At 42.5% G+C, this 21,187-nt stretch overlaps 1 long non-coding RNA gene across 1 annotated transcript in view; it reads right to left on the bottom strand.

Annotated features, from left to right (window-relative positions):
* Positions 1-463: 463 nt before the first annotated feature.
* Positions 464-21,187, bottom strand: part of LOC137443511 (uncharacterized) — a 42,758-nt gene continuing 22,034 nt past the window's right edge. The window contains exons 3-4 of the long non-coding RNA XR_010987905.1: positions 737-816; positions 464-543 (exon numbers count right to left, since the gene is read on the bottom strand). This is a non-coding gene — a long non-coding RNA (uncharacterized lncRNA). The remainder of the gene's footprint in view (positions 544-736; positions 817-21,187) is intronic.

Raw genomic sequence — 21,187 nt, 5'->3', positions numbered from 1 at the left:
TTCACTACTTTTTAGAAACTATAATCATCCCAGTGAAATCATCACTGAACCAGGCAAAACTAGTGCCACTTGCACTTATATTTTTTCATATATGTGTGCGTGTGTATATATATACATATTAAATAATTTCCATTCAAGGAAGCAAGATATGTTTTTTAACCTTGATTTGTTAAAGAAAGCTGAGGTCAAGTCCATTCAAAAGTAAATTTAACAATGGCTCGTAAATATTTTGAAACTAGTTCAAGGCAAAGTTTTAATTGTGTATCTATCTTTCTGCCCCCTTCTCTACTCAGAATGAAAGTAATTTTGTATGATTTTATAAATATCAAAAAGCTATATTCAACTGAAGTGTAATTTGATTTGTTTGCAAATCCCTTTTTAATTGTTTTAGGAGCGTAAGCACATGCAGATTATTAGGAAATAATAAGTTAAGAAGGCAAGCCAGGCAAGAAGCTTTGCTCACTTTCAATGTCAAGGAAAAAATTTGGCCCTTGATCAAGCTCTGTGCAAGTGAGAACTTTTAAAAGATTTCCCATTTGGTTCCTGAAAAATAGAAAAGGAAGAGAAGACAAAGAGTCCTGAGTGAAAAAATTCTTTTAGAGACAAGGACTTGGACAGATTGTTTGTGCTGGAAAATACACACTGCAAGCAATCAGATTTTAGAAGTTTTTTTCCTCAGTTCACTGTTAAGTCAGGGAAAAGATTCTCTCATTGTTCTGTAATTGTTTGAACTTACTTTCAAAATCCAGGAAAAAATGTGGATAGTTTTCAATTTCCCTGGTAAGGACCTTAAGAAGATTACCCATCCCAGCAAACCTAGTAAATGCAACAAAATTGTAAACAGTTATATATATAAACTTAAAATACTACAACTAAGGGCTTGACACAGTCTGCATCATTTATCAAACATTTTGGCAAGTTCTGGACAATGAGAAACATTTTGATGGTCAATTCTGCAAAATGTATGCATGGGAACAGTGTAAGACTTCCCATAAATACGGAAACAGTTCTATTCAATAAGTATGAATTTAAACATCAGTATAACATCACGGAGTACAAAGAGATGAGTTTGTTTACTTAGCCAGAGAAATAAAGATAGAACTCTGTAAGATTACTGAATACCATTCCAGAGAAAAAATGAGGCCTTAATCCTTGTTTTGGATTCTTTAGTGCAAATCTATGTGATTTAATGAAAATAACTTAAGGAAAAAAATAATCTAATTGTTTCTAATTGGTAAGATTTTATAAAATATTACTATAAACATCTATCAGAAAGCAAATCTAAAAAGCCTGCTCTTTTTAACTTTAAAAAAATGTATGTGTATACTTTGGGAAAAAAGTTTCAAACTTTTTATGTTACTTCTGATCTTGGAAGAGCCTTTACGTTATGAAAGACTCCCCAAAGTGACCAATTTTCAAAAAACCAATTCTCTATGGAAGACAAGAAGAAAGGAGATTTGAAGGAAGGGTTTTTGCCAGTACTGTTCTTAGCAAGTTACATTATTCTAAAACTATGCAAAAGTATAGCTTTCTTGGGCAAACCTAAAACTTTTCCTCAGATGAACATCAGATGCAAGCCCCGACAGCCATGCTTTACAGTACTGAGAATATTTATCTTTAAGTAAAAAATCAGTTTTCAATCAGAGTTTTAAATCTAAAATGACATTTTTCTACATCCTTCCAGGCAGACGTATTTATCCTTGTATGTGTTTTTCATGGTTTAGTTTTTTCTCTCTTCGGAGAGATTTTTTCACTTTAACTCTTTTCCCACTCAAGAAAGCAGACCACAAAAAATTATTCTAAGCATGTACATGGCTGATACTCCATATGAGGAGAGACAGTTTGTTTTTCAAAATTTCTCTCAAGCATTATTGAAGAAAAAATATCAATCCTAACTTCCATATGGGTATAAAGGATTTATTTCTATACCAAGAAAAATCAGGTAGGTAACATAAGGCTTGGAGATTTCAAAATAGTCATAGTCAATCCATAAAATTATATGCATTTTATCAGCAATCCATTCCGAGCATGCAGTTTTGTACAGATCAGGTTTTTGTTAGCAAATGGTTTTGGTTTTTGTTAAATATTTCCTCAAAATTTTCTCTCCAGAACCAATCCAATGAGCCGACTGACAAGCCCTTTACAGTTAGCAACACCTTGCATATACAATATTGAAACACGAGGAAACATCCTCCATTATTCATCAAGTAACATCCATTCATATGCAGGAAAAAAAAACTTTATGGCTTTACTTTCAGCCAACCGTATAATGTCCGCTTTTGTGCCTGTGTTTAACTTCGCTCACATGGTCGAACAATGCTATTGTTTTCTTTGTATAATGGGCCTCTGTAGGCTTGTGCATCTTGTAATGAGGAAGGGAGCAAACTGGGTCGTAACTGGGCTTGTGATTAAACTTAATCCAAATTTGTCAATTGGCTAAAAATAGATTTTACAGCAAAGTAGTAGTGGGATGTGAAGTCACTACTGTCATCAAATTTATTTTCTTCATAAAAAAGTTACTGTGCAAATTTCACTGCTGAATTAGGAATAGCTCCCAGTAGTGATTGGAGTTAATCACTGGAGCCTGTCAGGGTCAGTATGTTATTTTCATTTACAAAAAAAAACCCTAGCTTTTAATTAAAATGATGAAATGATGGTTCAAATTCATCACCATTCACAGTGCTCCTTCCTTATTTGTCATCTTAGGCAAATACCAGACATGTTAATATATCCAAACAAATGTTGAGAATTTTTACCAGCTTACTGTTAGGGCACAAAAGCTCTTTTCTGTTGGTTTTTTTTCTTTTAACCACTCTGTGTAAGCAAAACACATTATTTGAAGATAAATTTACTAAGGATGTGCTTCTTAAAGTATTAGTCAAAATGCAAAATAAGGAATATAGTCACATCATTCAGAGGGGTAATGTGCTTGCCTATTAACTAAATGCAATTTTCAAGATATGCTGTTTTGCAGAAAAGTGCCATGGACCCAATCCACCCCTGTATGTTTTAATGAATTGAGTATAACATTAAAGGAAATAATAAAATACTATCAAAAGGCATTAAAAGATGACACAAGAAAAAAATTAGCCTTACTGAAATCAGTAGTTTTCTTTAAATCCTGCATGTTTACAGGTTAGGCTAGTGTTTTGAAGATCTGTTCTTGCTCAGTAGTCAGTACCCTTGACTATGAGAGCAATCTTTGAAAAATTCTGAAGTTCAGCAATTCCTTTACCTGCTTCATGTTTGATTTATAGTCCAGTACGATGACTAATTTTTTTCCCCTCAGTCTTTCTGCATACCAGTCCATCTGCATTTGTGGCATTGATTTGTGGGGGTTTTTTGACTTGAGTGTAGTGTTTTATATTTACTGAATTTCTTTTGGGTAGTACCTCCAGTTGATCAAAGTGCTTTTGAATTCTGGTCCTATTTTCCAGAATATGCTAATTCCCTTCTAGTTTATTGCATATTTTAAAAGAGTATTATCTTTTTCTCTGTCATCAATTAAGAAGCTGAAGCTTCTTACCCAATTCTGTTGCTTGGATGCCTATATAGCTCAGCAAAACCTTTATCACCTTCTTGGGACTAGGTGATCTCTGTAATTTCTGTCTTGGAGTGATACCTGCTTTTTTCTCCTTTACCCTCATGTAGAGACACTAAGGAAGTTTTTATGTTCACAAATTTCAGATTTAAAAAAAAAAAGGTAGGCCAGTCTATTTACAGTATTTTTTTTAATACTTTTTTTTTGTCCCCCTTAGTGGAACTCTCTTTCTGTCAACAGCAGCATCAAACAGACTGGTCAGCAAGTAGTCTTCTTTTGCATAATAAGATATTAAATAAGCCCACTATTACACAAATTGAAGTATTTTAAACTAATAGCAACTAATCCTTACAAAGTTCCACATTTCATCTTTTAGTTCCTGTAATCTTGAGCTATTGCTATATATAACTATCTTAATGTCCTTAATTTACTTTGATCAGAATTAATTATCTGCTTAGTATTTTAAGATACTGTTTGACTTCCCTTTTCTGGAAAAGACTACTTGTAATGACTTCTTCAGATTTTTATCTTCTAAATTATTACCACCCAAACCAGAAATACAAATTTAGCTGGCAAAATGAATTATGTCTTGCATCCTGGCACATTCAGAGTAGATCACTAGCAAATATGCAATATGAAATCCAGTCACTGGCAGATTTGTGTCTAGTTTGACTGAGGTTAGAAGTGCTGTTTGGGCATTTATGTATTAAAATGAGTAGTAAAATAGACAAATAAAAGTTAACAAGCAAAGACATTCTCATTATCAGCTGGCACAAGCAATACCTTGAAAATAAAATCTCTCTGAGGAAAGTTTTACCAGAGTTGCATGAAGGACTAGAATATAAGATCTTCATCTTGTTTTTTCAGACGCTTGCAGTTGATTTTCTGTGAGCATAGTACAAAATGCTCTATGACATAGTCAGAGGACTGAACAATTGGCAGTCCTTAACAGGCATTAAGGAGCAGCAGCATGTTTCTCCTGCTTCTGTTTTTTCACCTCAGAGTCCTGTTCCTGATTCTGTGTCTAAGAATGTATATAACCAGTGACAGATATTGCACTTGCATCCAAAACCATTGAAACCAGATACCTTTTCAGATGCCCAAATCCTTAGATTTCCAAAACTGAGAGTGTTCTAAGGTGGTTTATTTAATTTTTCATTGTGAGTTTGGTGAGACAAGACAAGGTCAAGGAAATTTTAAGCAGAAGAGGATGGTGTGGCTGTGCTTCTCTTACAAGGGCTTGGGAGAACTAAGTGAAACTCCATCTTGGGGGGCAGGGGAGGGGGGAAAAGTGTTTTTTATTTTGAAGGAAGAAACACTTGAAGTCATCAAACCTGTTCTGCTTTTGTTAAAGGCAGCTCTCTCCTGTGTATCAGTTTGGTAAACGTTAGTATTCTTCTTTGCTTACCTAACACTGTCAGTTGATGGAGGCTTCATTTATTGTGTCCCTGTTTTGTGTGCAAGCATTTAAGCCTGTGATGCCATATTCAAACTAGGTTACTATACTTTCTACACACTCAGGTAAAAGGATCAAAGTGCACCAGTGTTTTCTTAATTTCAGATATAATTTTATTCTAATTACTTAACTGGCTTCCATTCTGCATTTTTGGTTAGGGTTTGGATTTATTTTGGGTTTTTTATTAGGACCTATGAATTGGAATCCATATATTTTGGTTGCCTGGTTATCATCCTTTCATGATGGCTCTTATGACATTATACACTTGGAAAATATATAGCAGTTCTGTTCAAAGTAGCTTCAGGTGTGAGGGCTGGCATACAGAGAAATCCCCCCCTTAAGTTAAAACTTCATCTAAGGTAATTTTTTATTTATTTTTTTTTTACCTTTTGATTTAAGTGAAACCATGAACCAAGCTCTTTAATCCTTGTTGGCCAGCTCTTTTAACATTTCATGATTAGTGAAAAATGTATTTGTCATTGCAAACCATTTAACTGCCTTTTACTTGCCTCACCTTTTTTATGGGTTTTGTGTCCTGCAATCTATGTATCAGTTAACAGCAAAAGCTCCTGGACTGAATTGTTGCTTATCTAGCAACTATAATAAAAGAATTGCTTAAAGCAGGAATAATAATTTTATCTTGGGTTAGTTTAACCTTGAGCAACTTTATTCTTTTTACTCCTCTTTTCTTTATATCTGTTTTTTGGGGTTTGGTTTTTGTTGGGCTTTGGTTTTGTTTATTTGTTTTGTCTGCTTATGCTTCACCTGCTTAAGGAATGTGTGACACTGCTTTTTTTACCAGTTGTGTGTGTAAGCTGATTCTTGTGACTATGTTATTTATGTTATAGAAATCTTATAAATGCAGCGTATAGAGACTAGCATTGGGAATAATTAGATTTTATTTTTTGTTTCTGGAAAATGAATATAGCTTGCCCTCTGAAAAGAACTCAAGAAGTATGTTTTTCCCTCATCTGTGCCTTGCTAGAGAATACTCTAGGTACTTCACTGTGAAATGTTTGGGATTTTTTTTCAATTAGTATCTCAAACACAAATGTATGACTAGTTTGATTTTTTTTTCCTTAATATAACAGCACAGTCTTATGCTTATGTCTAAAGAAAGAAAAAGAAATCCAAAGAAATCCACTTTTCCAAACTAACACGTATGTGCATAACTGAGTCTACTTAAACATCAGTTGTTAATATTTCATCAATGCACACACCCAGAAAACAACTAAACCTAATCATACTACCATATCCATGAAAATAGTTTTAACTATAATAAAAATGGAGAGATTATTTTAAAAAATGCCTACTGTGGAGTTTGTTGGGGACAAATAGCATGTGCTGTATGTAGAAGCAGGATTATGGAATTGCCAAAATGCAGACAGGAAAGCGATGGGTGATGTAAAACTATGCAAATAATATTTGAAGGATGTGTAAAACAGTTTTCTGCAAGATGAAATTCATCATTATATTTGACACCATACTTGGATGCATACAGAGCACTGTATGTAGAGTTGCATAACCCACTGAAATTTGGACGACTTGGAGAGATTTCCAAGAAGGGCAGTCAGACTGGTCAGGTATAATGGAACATGAGATATCATGATTAAGCTCAAAGAGCTTTTTGAGACTCTTTAGGAATAGATTAGACTGTGCAGAGTGACAGAGCTGCTGCCATTCATGGTTTGGTATCTAGGTAACCCCACCCCTAACTCCAATGATTTTACGACATTCCTGTGAACATAAATTGCAATGTCCTTGGCTGTTCCTGACATCAGCACTGCACTTTTCACAGCAATGATATTCCCATTTTCTTGCCTATAATAAGCTTGCTCTGTTGCCTGAGCCTTGCAGAACTCCTTTGAGGTGCAGATGGTGGAAGGGAGAAGTAGGGACTGTATTCATGGGACTCCCTTATCAAAGTGATGCTATCTCTGCCTGTAACTTCACTCTGTGTAAAGCTTCGAGCACTGCAGCATTCCAGCTTTCTTGTAACTAGTCTTACACAAATATTTTAACAGAATGGGTGGGTTAGTAGAGTTAGCAAATGCAATTTTAGAATATTTTTTATATCTTCCTCCTTCTTCCAACAACAAAACACAACCAACCAACCCAGTGTGTGATACAGGGTTTCCTTCAGAAGACCAAGTGGATTATAGTTCTTAAGAAACTTCTGTTTTCCGAGTATCGCACTTCTGCTATTTCCTTTCATGCACTCCAGCAAACACTTTAGGTGAATATCACAACAATTTGGAATTATGCTTTCAACATGGCAGGATCTTGAGTTCAGATGCTGGTGGGTTTTTCTGAAACCATAGTTAATTGCTCACGCAGTAAGGTAATTTACACTGCATTAATGACACTAATATGCTTAGTATAGTATAGACTGCAAACTGGATTCCTGTCTCATATAGATGCGCCATTAAATTTTATCATTCCTGATCATTTATTGCAACTTCTGAACTTGGAGCCTCTGCTTCTCTTGAACCTCCAGATGGAGCTGCTTATGAGAAGGTCCCAGCCCTGCTTTGTTAGAATGATCTAAATGAGTTTAAGCAGTAGGTATTTGCTGATCCAGCTCATTTTGACAAAAGCCTTTTAGACTATGTTTATGTAAACTGTTCAATTTAGGAAACAGTATCTGGCAAAGGAACACTGATGAACAGCAAAGGGTTGAGTTGGTGAACTTGTGCTTTTTCACTAACATAGCATTTAACAGAGGATTTAATATAGCATTTCACAGAGGTTTAAATATTTAGTGGTGCTGATGGGTTTGAGTTGATAGTAACTAAATTTCTCATGTAAAGGATGAAGGAATAAACATGTACTCCTTTAGCAATTTAAATAGCAATATAGCTATCATTTAAAAATAATACAAAACTCCACATGTTAAAATTATGTAATTCCTTAAAACAGTGTTTAAACAAAGATTTTAAGGAAGAGTTAAAGGATGTAAGACTTAGCATTGGTCATGCAATATTTAGTTGATAATACTCAGCTTGTGAACATTTCATAGATTTTCAAACTTCCATTTCAGTATGTAATAAATTAAATTTTCAGGATATGTATGTAAAATCCATGGCAGATTTGATGGGGTGTATTTTAATTTATTTTGGGAGAGGTAGTATTTTACCCAATTAAAAAATAAACTGATTTGTTTAATGAGAGAGAAGGAATTTATTTTTCTATCTTGGGTAATACCTGTAGAATGTCAAATTTTAGAGACAAAGTGGTGTGTTTAGGTATGATTTTGTTCAAAGCTCAACAGTTTTAAATATACTCATGGCTAATGGTGTATACAATGCAAAATGCCAAGTGTACCTTCTTGTTCATTACTGTTTTTACAGTTTATTTATGTCTGTGTGCCACTCATTAAATGTTGACCATCAAAAATCAAGTAATGAGGTTTAAACTGTTAGCAATAGCTTCAAAAGCATCTTCTATATACTTAGGTAATATCTTGTGATGAGCTGTAATGATTTAGAAAACACTTAAATGCAACCATAACTGTCATGTTAACATATAATTTTTAAAGCATACTGCTAAAAGTTGGAATTTTAAGGGATTTGAACACTAAAGAGAAGCTGCTATCATGTTAGGAGTGCTGCAACAGCAATATTTTGAATCTCATCTCAACTCTTAAACTGATTTTACAGTAAATAAATGCCTTGCAGTTTAATGAAATGGAATTTTAGGCTCTTAATTAAAACTCTCTGATTTGATTCTGTGCATCAGCTGTTATTTGTATTTCTGTTGCAACCAGAGTATATGTACTGACCAACTCAGAATTTATATCATTGGTTTCTTGGAAATCTCAATAAAAATAATCCTGGAAGTCACTTGCACTTCCTGAGGCTTGGAATACATTATTAGAGTTTTAAGGGAAAGACAGATTGGAAGATCCAAATACTGTAAAGCAGCAAGCTATATAGAAAAAAAATTATTCACTCTGGGGCAAGAAATTATGTTTATTAGCACTTCCATTAAGAGAAGATGTGGCCTTTTAATAGAGAGTTAAAAGCGTAGTGATAAATGATGAACTATAGTTTAAGGTGACATTTTCTTGGAACTAGATCTTGCTTTTAGTTTGGTTATGAAAAGATAAATTACTTCAAATCATAAAGAAGTAAAGCATTTTCAGCAGCTATCTTCTGAACCGTATCTAGATATTGTTGAACACTGCTATTTTCCAGCTGATTTTCATTGGAACTAGATTGTGTCACGGTGGTGAAGGCACATTATGCCCAGATACTGAATCTTGTCCCAGCATGTGTACAAGTTTCCCCTCCTCCAGGAGGAAGACAAAAGCCAAGGCATTAGCCAGGCTTGCATGCACCCAGCGCATGCAGTGCTTGTGCTGACACCAAGTATGGGCATAATTCTAGCTTCACGCTTTCTATAGGCTGAAGCCAGTTGTTTATGAGAGTGCCCATTGGTCAAGCCCAGCCTCGAGGAATCTATAAGTATCACCCCAGTTGGTAAACAAGTTGCCCCCTCATTCACTTTGTCTCTGTGCTTGCTCGATTGAGCAACTCTCGAGCTGCAGCCTTTGCCATTGAGCTTATTATTGTTAGCTTCTGTTATACGTGCATGCATACTGAAAGCCTCTGCATCGTGAGAAGCACAGAGGGAGGACCTTAGTGACACTGGGCTCCTCCCAGCGTCACCACAGCCAGTCGTACCGACCGGGAGAGCCCACCGTGCCACCGGAGGACTGGACCGACCCCCAAGGGTAAGATCTGCCCAGTTGCCGGGGAGAAGGGACTTGATCGATACCGAGTCCACGTATGCCTAGCCCTGCCGTAACGGGAGAGGAGCCGCCACGTGTGCCGCTCTGAGCCCTGTGAACCTCAGGGAAGACTAAAGCATCGTTCGTGCCTATACTGCACCAAACCCGGGACCACTCCGAGAGTCCCGCTGTTCCTTTAAGCTCAGTAAACGAGAATCCACCGCCTAACGCAGCCGCATTCTCTCCCTGAGGCTGTTTGCATCAGCCCCGAAAATCGCGGTGGTTGGGCCGACCCCGTAGCTTTGCCTGCTGCCGCGTCCTCCGAGCCCACCTACCGGCAACCATCTCCCCGCCCGTTGTAGTGAAGGATGCTTATGATCAGAATATATTTCTGTATGTGTTAACCCTCCTTTGTCCCCCCCCTCCTTTCTGGAGGCAGCAGGGGGGATCCTGGCGCCACTGAGTCCAGGTAAACAGCCTACCTGGGCGTGGTCTCACCCCTGCAGTACTAGAGGCAGGCTATATGTTTGTTTCCCCGAGTATAGCATATACTCAGGCCACATTTGGTAGCTGGTAGTTCATTGGTTAATGTTTGCGTTGGCAACAGATGCTTATTGGGCCAGTATTCACTGGGGCAAATGGTAAATAGGGGTCGTTTGGCAAATGAGCCCCCCCACCTCGGTGTTGGAGCCTGTGTGTGCGTGCGTGCCAGCCAGTGCTTCGGGAGGCCTCGTGGTCCTTTTGCCACCGTCCCACCTGTGTGCGGTGCCGTGGACAGCACTCCGTGGGATCAACCGCTGCGTGATCCATTGTAGGAGAAAACCTGGTAGACCGTGTGAACCAGCGTTGCTGACCTGCCACTACCCCCCCTCTGAGCGAGGAATTTTGTATCCTGGGAGAGAACAGCAGAGCCACGTGGTGCGGCCACGCGGCCAGCGCCATTTCCTGCCTCCTTATTACGGCATATCCGTGCCACGTTGTCTGGATTATAAACATTACTGAGGAAAGACTCCATGAAGTTCTCAGCTTGTGAGTAAGCCAAGCCCTTTGTAGAGCTTCGTTTAGGACAGCGTTTATATTGCTCCAGGTGGAGGGTTGCCGGTCACTGACCAACCCCTCCCCCGCCACTCTCTGACTCAGTTTAGGTTCTAAGTTCTGTGAATCATTTTGGTTTAAATGCCCATACATAACATTCTGTAAAGATAGTTCCACTAACCGAATATTGATACCTGTGAAGGGCGATTGTAAATACCCCGTTACAGAGTTTGTATATATATAAATAAACTTATTATTTTTCGTTGATGGATCTGCCGTGCATTTCTGAGGGCATATCCACGACACCCGTCGTGCGAGCCGACTCTGAGGGCCGACCCCACAGGCCGACCCCGACCAGGACCGATCCCTGTTGTCTGGAGGGAATCGACCGAGTCCTGAAGGGAACCTGCTTCCGCACTAAGCCCAGGTTCCATTATTCCCTCTTCCCTGCTGTGAAGAGAGGAGACGGTAACCCAACGCTACCGTTCCAACTCAACTAGGAACCAGTCCAGCAGCAACCGTCTGCAACGACCCCCACCTTGCTACAAACAACAGCTACAGAGTATCCCCCACATGCTTTCCATCCACTAGCACTCAGTTCAAAGCATCCGTGTCTAGCAGAGTAAGCGCTGATGCATGGAAAGATTATAATATCGCTGTATAGAGCCAGAAGCCGACCGCGTCCCGCCGAGTGGCCATCTAGTGGCCAAGCTGCGGAACTGCACCCTTCATTATATAAATATAGAAATAATCTGTACCTAGTTCAATTAAGCTCTAATCATAACACTAAGCCACTTGTGGAATGTATTTCACGAACGTGCACTAGAACATGTATATAAGTTGGTGAGTCATCAGTTATTAATAGTTTGATAATCAATAAAAATATTTTCATAATTAATATTTCATATTCATAAATTTAATAAACTCTTCACCATAGTCACACCGTTGCTTTCAAGATCATTGGAAAATGCAGGCTGCCTGTGAAAATGGGTATAAGGTTTATGATAGGGTTCTTGTTTCACTCATGGAAATCTCCAGAGCTGTTGTATACTGCTCTCCTGTAAGAACAATCAGAAACTGGAGCTTGGCCACATGACCTCAAGCTACTCAATGCAAATGAAGGAGCATATCCTCAGGTTCTTGGCATAAAGGCTTCCTTGCTGTGCAAATCATGCTATCAACTAAACCAGTTCTGGATGCAGTGCTAACTTTGGCAGTAGAAGAAATGGTTGGATACTCTGTGAAGATTGAAGGCAATGAGGTAAGATATGTCTCAGTTTGGATTCTTCACTTTCAACTTTCAAAGTCAGTAATTTTGATTGCGATAGTATTACTAAACATTATTTTTGTCAAGGTATGAAAATAAGTGTATGCACATTGTCTAATGCCTTTTATCTGATGCTGATAAAATGTGTTCTACCAGTGTGATAAAAGCATTAAATTATTGGAAGATGCAAGTTTTAATGCTGTATACAATCCATTTTGCTTTATGTGTTTTTTCCCCTTGTAGGCTAATCAGAAAGTTAGACTCAGTTCATACAGTACAGATCATTGTGCTGCGGGGTAGATTTCCTGCGAAGCAGCACCGCGAAGCTTGTGGAGCAGCCCGGAGTTCAGCACTCAGCACACTCCCCGCAAGGCCGCGCTGCCACGGGGCCGCTCCCGCCGCCTATGGAAGTCCCGTGGAGCCCCGGCCCGACGCTGAGGCACCGGACACGGCAGAGGTTGAGACAGGGGGCACAGGGGCACCAGCCCACGCTCTACGTAATAACTGGCTAACTCATCTGAAAAGTTGACATGGAGAAAGTCACATCCAAGAGATTCTTACTGCCTGTGTGGAATGCTCCTGTTCCAAGGGCAAATCGCACCTTTTAGAAATAGAAAGTATAGAAAGGCTATGTCTAGGGTTTAGAGGAAAATTCAGGAAGTTTCATTTTGCATAAAAAGGACCTAAGAACCTTGTTTCATTATAAATTGTAACGGACTCTCCATTCACATGTAGAATACACAATTGTAGAGACAATATTTGTAGTGGATATGCCCTCAGAAATGCACGGCAGATCCATCAATGAAAATATAAGTTTATTTATATATGTACAAACTCTGTAACGGGGTATTTACAATCACCCTACACAGGTATAAATATTCGGTTAGTGGAACTATCTTTACAGAATGTTATGTATGGGCATTTAAATCAAAATGATTCTTATAATCTAAACTGAGTCAGAGAGTGGCAGGGGAGGGGTTGGTCAGTGACCGGCAACCCTCCACCCGGAGCAATATAAACGCTATCCTAACTGAAGCTCTGTAAAGAAGGGCTTGGCTTACTCACAAGCTGAGAACTTCGTGGAGTCTTTCCTCAATAATGTTTATAATCCAGACAACGTGTGTGGTGGGTTTGGAAGGGGTAAGGCCAAGAAGCCTCCTCCCTTCCCCCTTGTAAAGTAAAAGGGAAAAAAAAATTCAAGGGAAAGGAAAAAAAACTCGCAAGCTGAATTAGCAAAGCAGTGGAGCTATATTTACAAAGCAATGTAGGGTTTGCAGGGGAATATTTACAAATTTACAATATCTACAATATATACAAAGACATACAACAGAGTAACACAGAAATGAGAGTGACCCCCTCGGCAGAGAGGGGTTCCCCACCTCCGCTCTCCCCTCTCTTCCCCCCCTTTCCCCAGAATGGGATAGAAAGAGAAAGAAAAGAGAGGAAAAAAAAATGTTAGAAGCAGTTTGTGTTAATTGGAAAGGAGTTAATATACAGGCCTGGTATCTTGTTTTCAAGGCCGAGGCCTCGGCAGAAAGCCCAGCACAGAGACAGATCTGCAGAGCTGCTGCACCGTGGAAAGGCAGAAGCAAGACTGACAGAAAAGTCATGGAAATGTCCAGTTCACTCCCAGTTCCGAAGGTGCTTCCTCCCACTTCACCAATGAAATTAGTTTAGACTATTCCTTCCGTTTACCAACTTCCGTCCACCATATTCCCTTTCTTAAGGGGGCAACGTCAACCGGCCACAACGTGGCACGGATGTGCCGTAATAAGGAGACAGGAAATGGCGCTGGCCGCGTGGCCGCACCACGTGGCTCTGCTGTTCTCTCCCAGGATACAAAAGGTTCCTCGCTCGGAGGGGGGCAGTGGCAGGTCAGCAACGCTGGTTCACACGGTCTACCAGGTTTTCTCCTACGATGGATCACGCAGCGGTTGTTCCCACAGAGTGCTGTCCACGGCACCGCACGCAGCTGGGTGACGGTGGCAAAAGGACCATGAGGCCTCTTGAAGCACTGGCACGTGCACACATACACAGGCTCCAACACCGAGGTGGGGGGGGCTCATTTACCAAACGACCCCTATTTAACATTTGCCCCAGTGAATACAGGTCCAATAAGCATCTGTTGCTAACACAAACATTAACCAATGAACTGACACCTACCAAATATGGCCTGAGTATATGCTATACCCAGGGAAACAAATATATAGCCTGCCTCTTGTACTACAGGGGTGAGACCACGCCCAGGTAGGCTGTTTACCTGGATTCAGTGGCGCCAGGATCCCCCCTGCTGCCTCCAGAAAGGAGGGGGAACAAAGGAGGGTTAACACACAGAGAAAATATATCCTACACAAATGTTATGGGCACAGTCCTGACCATAAGCATCCTTCACTACATTCCACCCCCTGCTTATGGGCAAGTATATGTGGGCAAATATTGTTCTATGATTAAATTCTACCAAAGATGAATTAAATATTATATAGAAACATCACAAGAACATCATACATCTATGTATATATATCTCAGAAGTGCACAACTGTACTCTAAACAAAGCATGTTACAACACAGGATAGAACTCGTTAATCCTAAGGTCAGTATCGGTGACCTTAGTGTTTTCTAGTCTCCACCCCCTGACCGGTGGTAGACCCCTGTTACTCCCGAGACGGGTCTTCCTCTCCAGGATAATCTGTCCACTGGAACCGTTGTCACTCTGTGGAGAAACAAAACTGGCCACGGTGTTTAAAGCCGGGCTTCACAGTTAGTAATTTGGAACGACCCACCAAGCACTTATGCGTTGAGTTTTCCCATTGATGTCAGTAGCCTCCCAAGCGTATAGACCCCTTGGCTTAGCCAGTGTCATGGGTACAATCCCGATAGAAGGCAGTTTCACTAACACTGGTTGGCCCACCTGCATCTGTGTTACTGAATGTGGGTGTTCGTCCTTTGCCTCCCCTGGCATGTGGCTGACATCCCTAACTGGGTCAGCAGGGCAGAATGCCTTGACTTTGGGGCTGCCATAATTCCCCCATCGGTTGTTTACAATGAAAACTGTAGAAGGCAGGCGTTTGTCCCAGTTACTCCTTGAAACATTTGCATGTTTCTTAATGAGGCCATTTGCCCTTTCCACTATGCCATTTGCCTGGGGATAATATGGAGTATGAAACGTCCATTGGACTCCTTCCCCTCAGGCCCAGTCTTGCACTGAGGCTGAGGTGAAATGTGAACCATTATCACTCTGAATATGTTCAGGCATAGGCAGAATGCTGAACCAATCCTTTAGAGTTTCAATGGTTTGAGCTCCTGAAGCAGTGCTAGTAGCAGTGGCCATGACTAAGCCTGAAACCACTTCTACCCCTACCAGTATGTATTTTTTCCCATGTGAGGGTCGGAGGGGACCAACATAATCAATTTGCCATGTGCTCCATAGCACTTTGTCTTTCTTGATATGCTGGGCTGGAGCCAGACCGGGATGGTTAGCTTTTAATCTGATCTGGCACTGAGGGCAGGCTGAAACAATGGTTTCGCATGTGGTCAAAGAAACTGGCCACCCTCTGGATCTGCATTCGTAGTAAAGGTCTGACTTACCGGAGTGACCTCTTTTAATATGTAGCCACTCAGCCAGTCGCTCCCACTCCTTTCCCTCATGATCAACTACACAGATTTTTGCTAAGTGATCTACTTGCTGATTCCAAGTAGCAGCAGGGGTTTGCTTCCTGGAGTGTCCCTTTACCCATCCTACTTTGATAGTCCTGGCTCGACTTATCTTTAGAATAAATCTTTATTAGAATAAACCAAACCAGGTTGGAAGAGACCTTCAAGATCATCGTGTCCAACCCATCAACCAATCCAAACCACCCAAACAGCTAACCCATGGCATCAAGTACCCCATCAAGTCTCCTCCTGAACACCTTCAATGACGGCGACACCACCACCTCCCCGGGCAACCCATTCCATAGCGCAATCACTCTTTCTGTATAGAACTTCTTCCTAACATCCAACCTGAACCTCCCCTGGCGCAGCCTGAGACTGTGTCCTCTTGTTCTGGTACTGGCTGCCTGGGAGAAGAGACCATCATCCGCCTGTCTACAACCTCCCTTCAGGTAGTTGTAGAGAGTGATAAGGTCACACCTGAGTCTCCTCTTCTCCAGGCTGAGCAACCCCAGCTCCCTCAGTCTTTCCTCATACGGCTTGTGTTCCAAACCCCTCAACAACTTTGTTGCTCTTCTCTGGACTCGTTCCAGCAAGTCAACATCCTTCCTAAACTGCAGGGCCCCCAACTGGACACAGTACTCGAGGTGTGGCCTAACCAGTGCAGTTCCTGGCAGAATGACCTCCATGCTCCTGCTGGCCACACTGTTCCTGATGCAGGCCAGGATGCCATTGGCCCTCTTGGCTGCCTGGGCTCTCCAGCCACTCTGACCACACCCTGTAGCACTGCACGGGGTTGTTGTGGCCAATGTGTAGAACCCGGCACTTGGATGTGTTAAATCTCATGCCGTAGGATTCTGCCCATCTGTCCAGCCTGTCGAGGTCCCTCTGCAGAGCCTCTCTACCCTCCAGCAGATCAACTCTTGCCCCCAGCTTGGTGTCGTCAGCAAATTTACTGATGATGGACTCAATGCCCTCATCCAGATCATCAATAAAGATGTTAAAGAGCACAGGGCCCAGCACTGATCCTTGGGGCACACCACTAGTGACTGGCCGCCAGCTGGATGTGGCACCATTCACAACCACTCTCTGGGCTCGGCCCTCCAGCCAGTTCCTAACCCATCGCAGTGTGCTCCCGTCCAAGCCATGGGCTGACAGCTTGGCCAGCAGTTTGCTATGGGGGACGGTGTCAAAGGCCTTGCTGAGGTCCAGGTAGACTACATCAACAGGCCTCCCCACATCCACCAGGCGGGTCACCTGCTCATAGAAGGAGATCAGGTTGGTCAGGCAGGACCTGCCCTTCCTAAATCCATGCTGGCTAGGCCTGATCCCTTGGCCATCCTGTAAGTGTTGTGTGATTGCACTCAGGATGACCTGTTCCATGATCTTGCCTGGCACTGAGGTCAGGCTGACAAGCCTGTAATTCCCTGGCTCATCCAACAGGCCCTTCTTATGGATGGGCACCACATTGGCCAGCTTCCAGTCCTCTGGGACATCTCCCGTGAGCCAGGACTGCTGGAAAATTATGGAGAGTGGCCTGGCCAGCTCATCTGCCAGCTCTCTGAGCACCCTAGGATGAATCCCATCTGGTCCCATGGACTTGTGGGGATCCAAGCTGCTAAGGAGAGTTCCAACCACCTCCTCATGGAACATAGGGAAACTGTGCAGCTCCCTGGCTCCTTCTGCCAGCTCTGCAGGCCAGCTGTCAGGAAGACATTCTGTCCTGCTACTAAAAATTGAGGCAAAGAAGGTGTTAAGTATCTCTGCCTTTTCCTTATCCTTGGTTACAATGTTCCCCTCCGTGTCCACCAAGGAGTGGAGGTTGTCCTTCCCCTTCCTCTTACTATTAATGTATTTATAGAAGGACTTTTTGTTGTCCTTCACAGTAGAGGCCAGTTTAAGCTCCAAGTGTGCTTTTGCCTCCCTAATTCTCTTCCTACAAGACCTAGCAACATCCTTAAACATTCTGTGGGTTGCCTCCCCTCTCTTCCAAAGGTGATACACCCTCTTTTTTTCCCTCAGTTCCATTAAAAGTTCATGAACCATCCAGGCTGGCCGTCTGCCCCGGTGGCTCATCTTCCGGCACATTGGCACAGCCTGTCCCTGAACCTTCAACAATTCTTTATTGAAGTAGGTCCAGCTCTCCTGGACCCCTTTGGTTTTAAGGGCTTTATCCCAAGGAACCCTCTGAATTAGTTCCTTGAGTAACCCGAAGTCTGCCCTCCGGAAGTCCAGAGTGGAGGTCTTCTTGCTGCCCCTCTTGGCTTGACCAAAAACCGAGAATTCATTTATCTCGTGGTCACTGGACCCCAAACACCCTCCAGCCACCACATCGCCCACCCGTCCTTCCCTGTTGGTGAAGAGGAGGTCAAGCATAGCCTTGCCCCTGGTAGGCTCTTGCAGCACCTGGGATAAGAAGCTGTTTTCCATGCATTCTAAGAACATTCTAGACTGTCTCCTCTCTGCCGTGTTGAGATCCCAGCAGATGTCAGGCAGGTTGAAGTCGCCCATAAGAACAAGGTCCGGAGATCTTGAGACAGCCCTAAGCTGCCTATAGAATGCTTCATCAACATCTTCCTCCTGTTTGGGTAGTCTATAACAGACTCCAACCAGGATGTCTGCCCTGCTGGTCTTCCCTCTGATTCTTATCCACAAGCATTCAACCCGATCGTCCCTAATCTCCATCTCAATGGCATCTAATGCCTTTCTGATGTACAGGGCCACCCCTCCACCCCTTCTTCCTCGCCTGTCTCTCCTGAAGAGCTTGTAACCATCAATTGCAGCGCTCCAGTCATGTGCGTTGTCCCACCACGTCTCTGTGATGGCAACTTGTGGTGGTTTGGCTCTGGCCTGGAGGCCAGATACCCACCAAGCCGCTCTATCACTCCCCCTCTTAAGTGAACAGGGGAAGAAGGGAAAGAAAATATAACAGAAGCCGGGGATAAGATAGGAGCAATTTAATAACACCAATAAGCAAACAGCAAATAGACCGCGCGGAAGCAAAGAAAGAAGAGAGAGAGATGTTAATCTCTACTTCCCATCAGCAGGACGGTGGTCAGTCTCGGGAAGCAGGGCTCTCTAAGCTTGGTGGTTCCTTGGGAGGATAAACGCCATGGACGAATCCCCAGCACTTCCTTCTTTCACGTCCTTCTTATACCTGAGCTGACGTCAGATGGTATGGAATACCTCTTTGGCCAGTCTGAGTCAGCTGGCTCAGTTGTGTCCCCTCCCAAGATCCTGCCCACCCCTCAATGTACTCCTGGGGCAGGGAAATGTTGAAAGGACACAGCTCGGATACTGAATTCAGCCGTAGCCAAAACACTGCTGTGTTATCAACTGCTGCTGCAAAAAAACCACAGCACTAAAATGATGCTGTGAGGAGAATTAACTCCACCTCAGTTCAACCCAATACAATCTCCACCCCTTATTCCATACCATTTGCATCAAGCTCAGGTTTTACACATTTCAATACATTTAACCATCTCATTTGATTCTTACACCAAAATAACAAAAAAACACAAAAATGACTTCTTGCTTACATTCACAACCTGATCTACATACTTAAACTATCTCAATATTTCAACATATAGAGACTTATATCAATGTCTCAGTCCTCTCTTAAAGTTTTCTTTCTGCTCCTGTGGATGTCATTTGGGAATATTCAAGACAGAAGCAGGATACTCTGTTCTTGGGCACCAACTCCAGATGGTCTCAACCACTGTGTCATTCTTGATCCTTGGAAAACTTCATCAGTCCGTGTTCTTCTTGCTTCATTACTTTCTGCAACATGCAACTCACATTATTCACATTCTAAGTTACCTTTCCCCCAATGTTAGGTCCCTTTGTGGCACACACTGAGTCTCCCCATTTCTTTTCATTACCCACCATGTACATCCAGGCCCCTGAGCAAAGACAATCCCACGAATGGGTTTGCCTTTCCCCATGGGAGGAGCAACCCACACTGCCTTTCCTAGCCACTTTCCCATGTGTACTACAGGGACTTTATCTCCTCCCACAGTGTGCAAGGGTTCTGTTTGGGCAGGACCAGGACGGTTAGCAGATCCTCGAGAATTAACCAGCCAAGTGGCTTCTGCTAAATTTACATCCCAGTGCCTCCATGCTCCATTACCCAATGCTTTCAGCATAGTCTTTAACAGTCCATTATATCTTTCAACCTTCCCAGAGGCTTGTGGGTGATAGGGAATGTGATACACCCATTCGATGCCATGTTTCTTGGCCCAGGAGCTGATGGCATTGTTCCTGAAGTGAGTCCCGTTGTCAGACTCGATCCGTTCAGGGGTACCGTGCCGCCACAGGATTTGCCTTTCAAGGCCTAAGATGGTGTTCCGGGCAGTAGCATGATTTACAGGGTATGTTTCTAACCAGCCTGTGGTTGCTTCCACCATGGTGAGGATGTAGCGCTTGCCTTGGCGTGTTCGTGGCAGTGGTCCAATATAGTCAATCTGCCAGGCCTCGCCATAGCGAAAACCCAGCCACCGCCCTCTGTTCCAGGGAGACTTGGCTCTGGTGGCCCTCTTGATGGCAGCACAGGTTTCACAGTCATGTGTGACCTGTGTAATGGCCTCCATAGTCAAGTCCACCCCTTGGTCACGAGCCCACCTGTACGTAGCATCTCTCCCTAGATGTCCTGATGTTTCATGGGCCCATCGAGCTACAAACAGTTCACCTTTTTGCTCCCAGTCTAGATCCACTTGAGCTATATCAATCCTGGCAGCCTTGTCTGCATGCTCATTGTTTTGATGTTCTTCATTAGCATAACTCTTAGGTACATGAGCATCAACATGACGTACCCTCAGAGGCACGTTCTCCACCCGAGCAGCAATGTCCTGCCACAGCGAGGCAGCCCAAATAGGCTTGCCCCTGCGTTGCCAATTGGTCTTCTTCCACTGCTGTAGCCATCCCCACAAGGCATTAGCCACCATCCAAGAATCTGTGTAAAGATAAAGTACTGGCCACTTTTCTCTTTCAGCAATTTCTAGAGCAAGTTGGATGGCTTTCACCTCTGCATATTGACTTGATTCACCTTCTCCTTCAGTAGTCTCAACAACTTGTCGTGTAGGACTCCATACAGCAGCTTTCCACTTCCGATGGCTTCCTACTACACGACATGATCCATCAGTAAACAGAGCATAAGGCCTTCCATCTTCAGGTAACTCGTTGTATGGTGGTGCCTCTTGGGCACGAACCACTTCCTCAGGCGATGCTCCAAAATCCCTACCTTCTGGCCAGTCCATAATCTCTTCCAGAATTCCTGGGTGGTTTGGTTTTCCCAGTCGAGCTCGCTGTGTAATCAGTGCTACCCACTTACTCCATGTAGCACTGGTGGCATGATGAGTAGAAGGGATGTTTCTTCTGAACATCCAATGCAGCACAGGCAGCCTTGGTGCTAAGAGGAGAGTTGCTTCTGTACCCACTACTTCTGATGCAGCTCGAACTCCCTCATAGGCTGCTAAGATCTCCTTCTCAGTTGGTGTGTAGTGGGCTTCT

The sequence above is a fragment of the Melanerpes formicivorus genome, unplaced genomic scaffold (assembly GCF_026170545.1).
Source record: "Melanerpes formicivorus ecotype bairdi unplaced genomic scaffold, bMelFor1.0.p_v2 SCAF_9, whole genome shotgun sequence".
NCBI lineage: Eukaryota > Metazoa > Chordata > Aves > Piciformes > Picidae > Melanerpes > Melanerpes formicivorus.
This window is presented reverse-complemented; position numbering and strand designations above follow the sequence as displayed.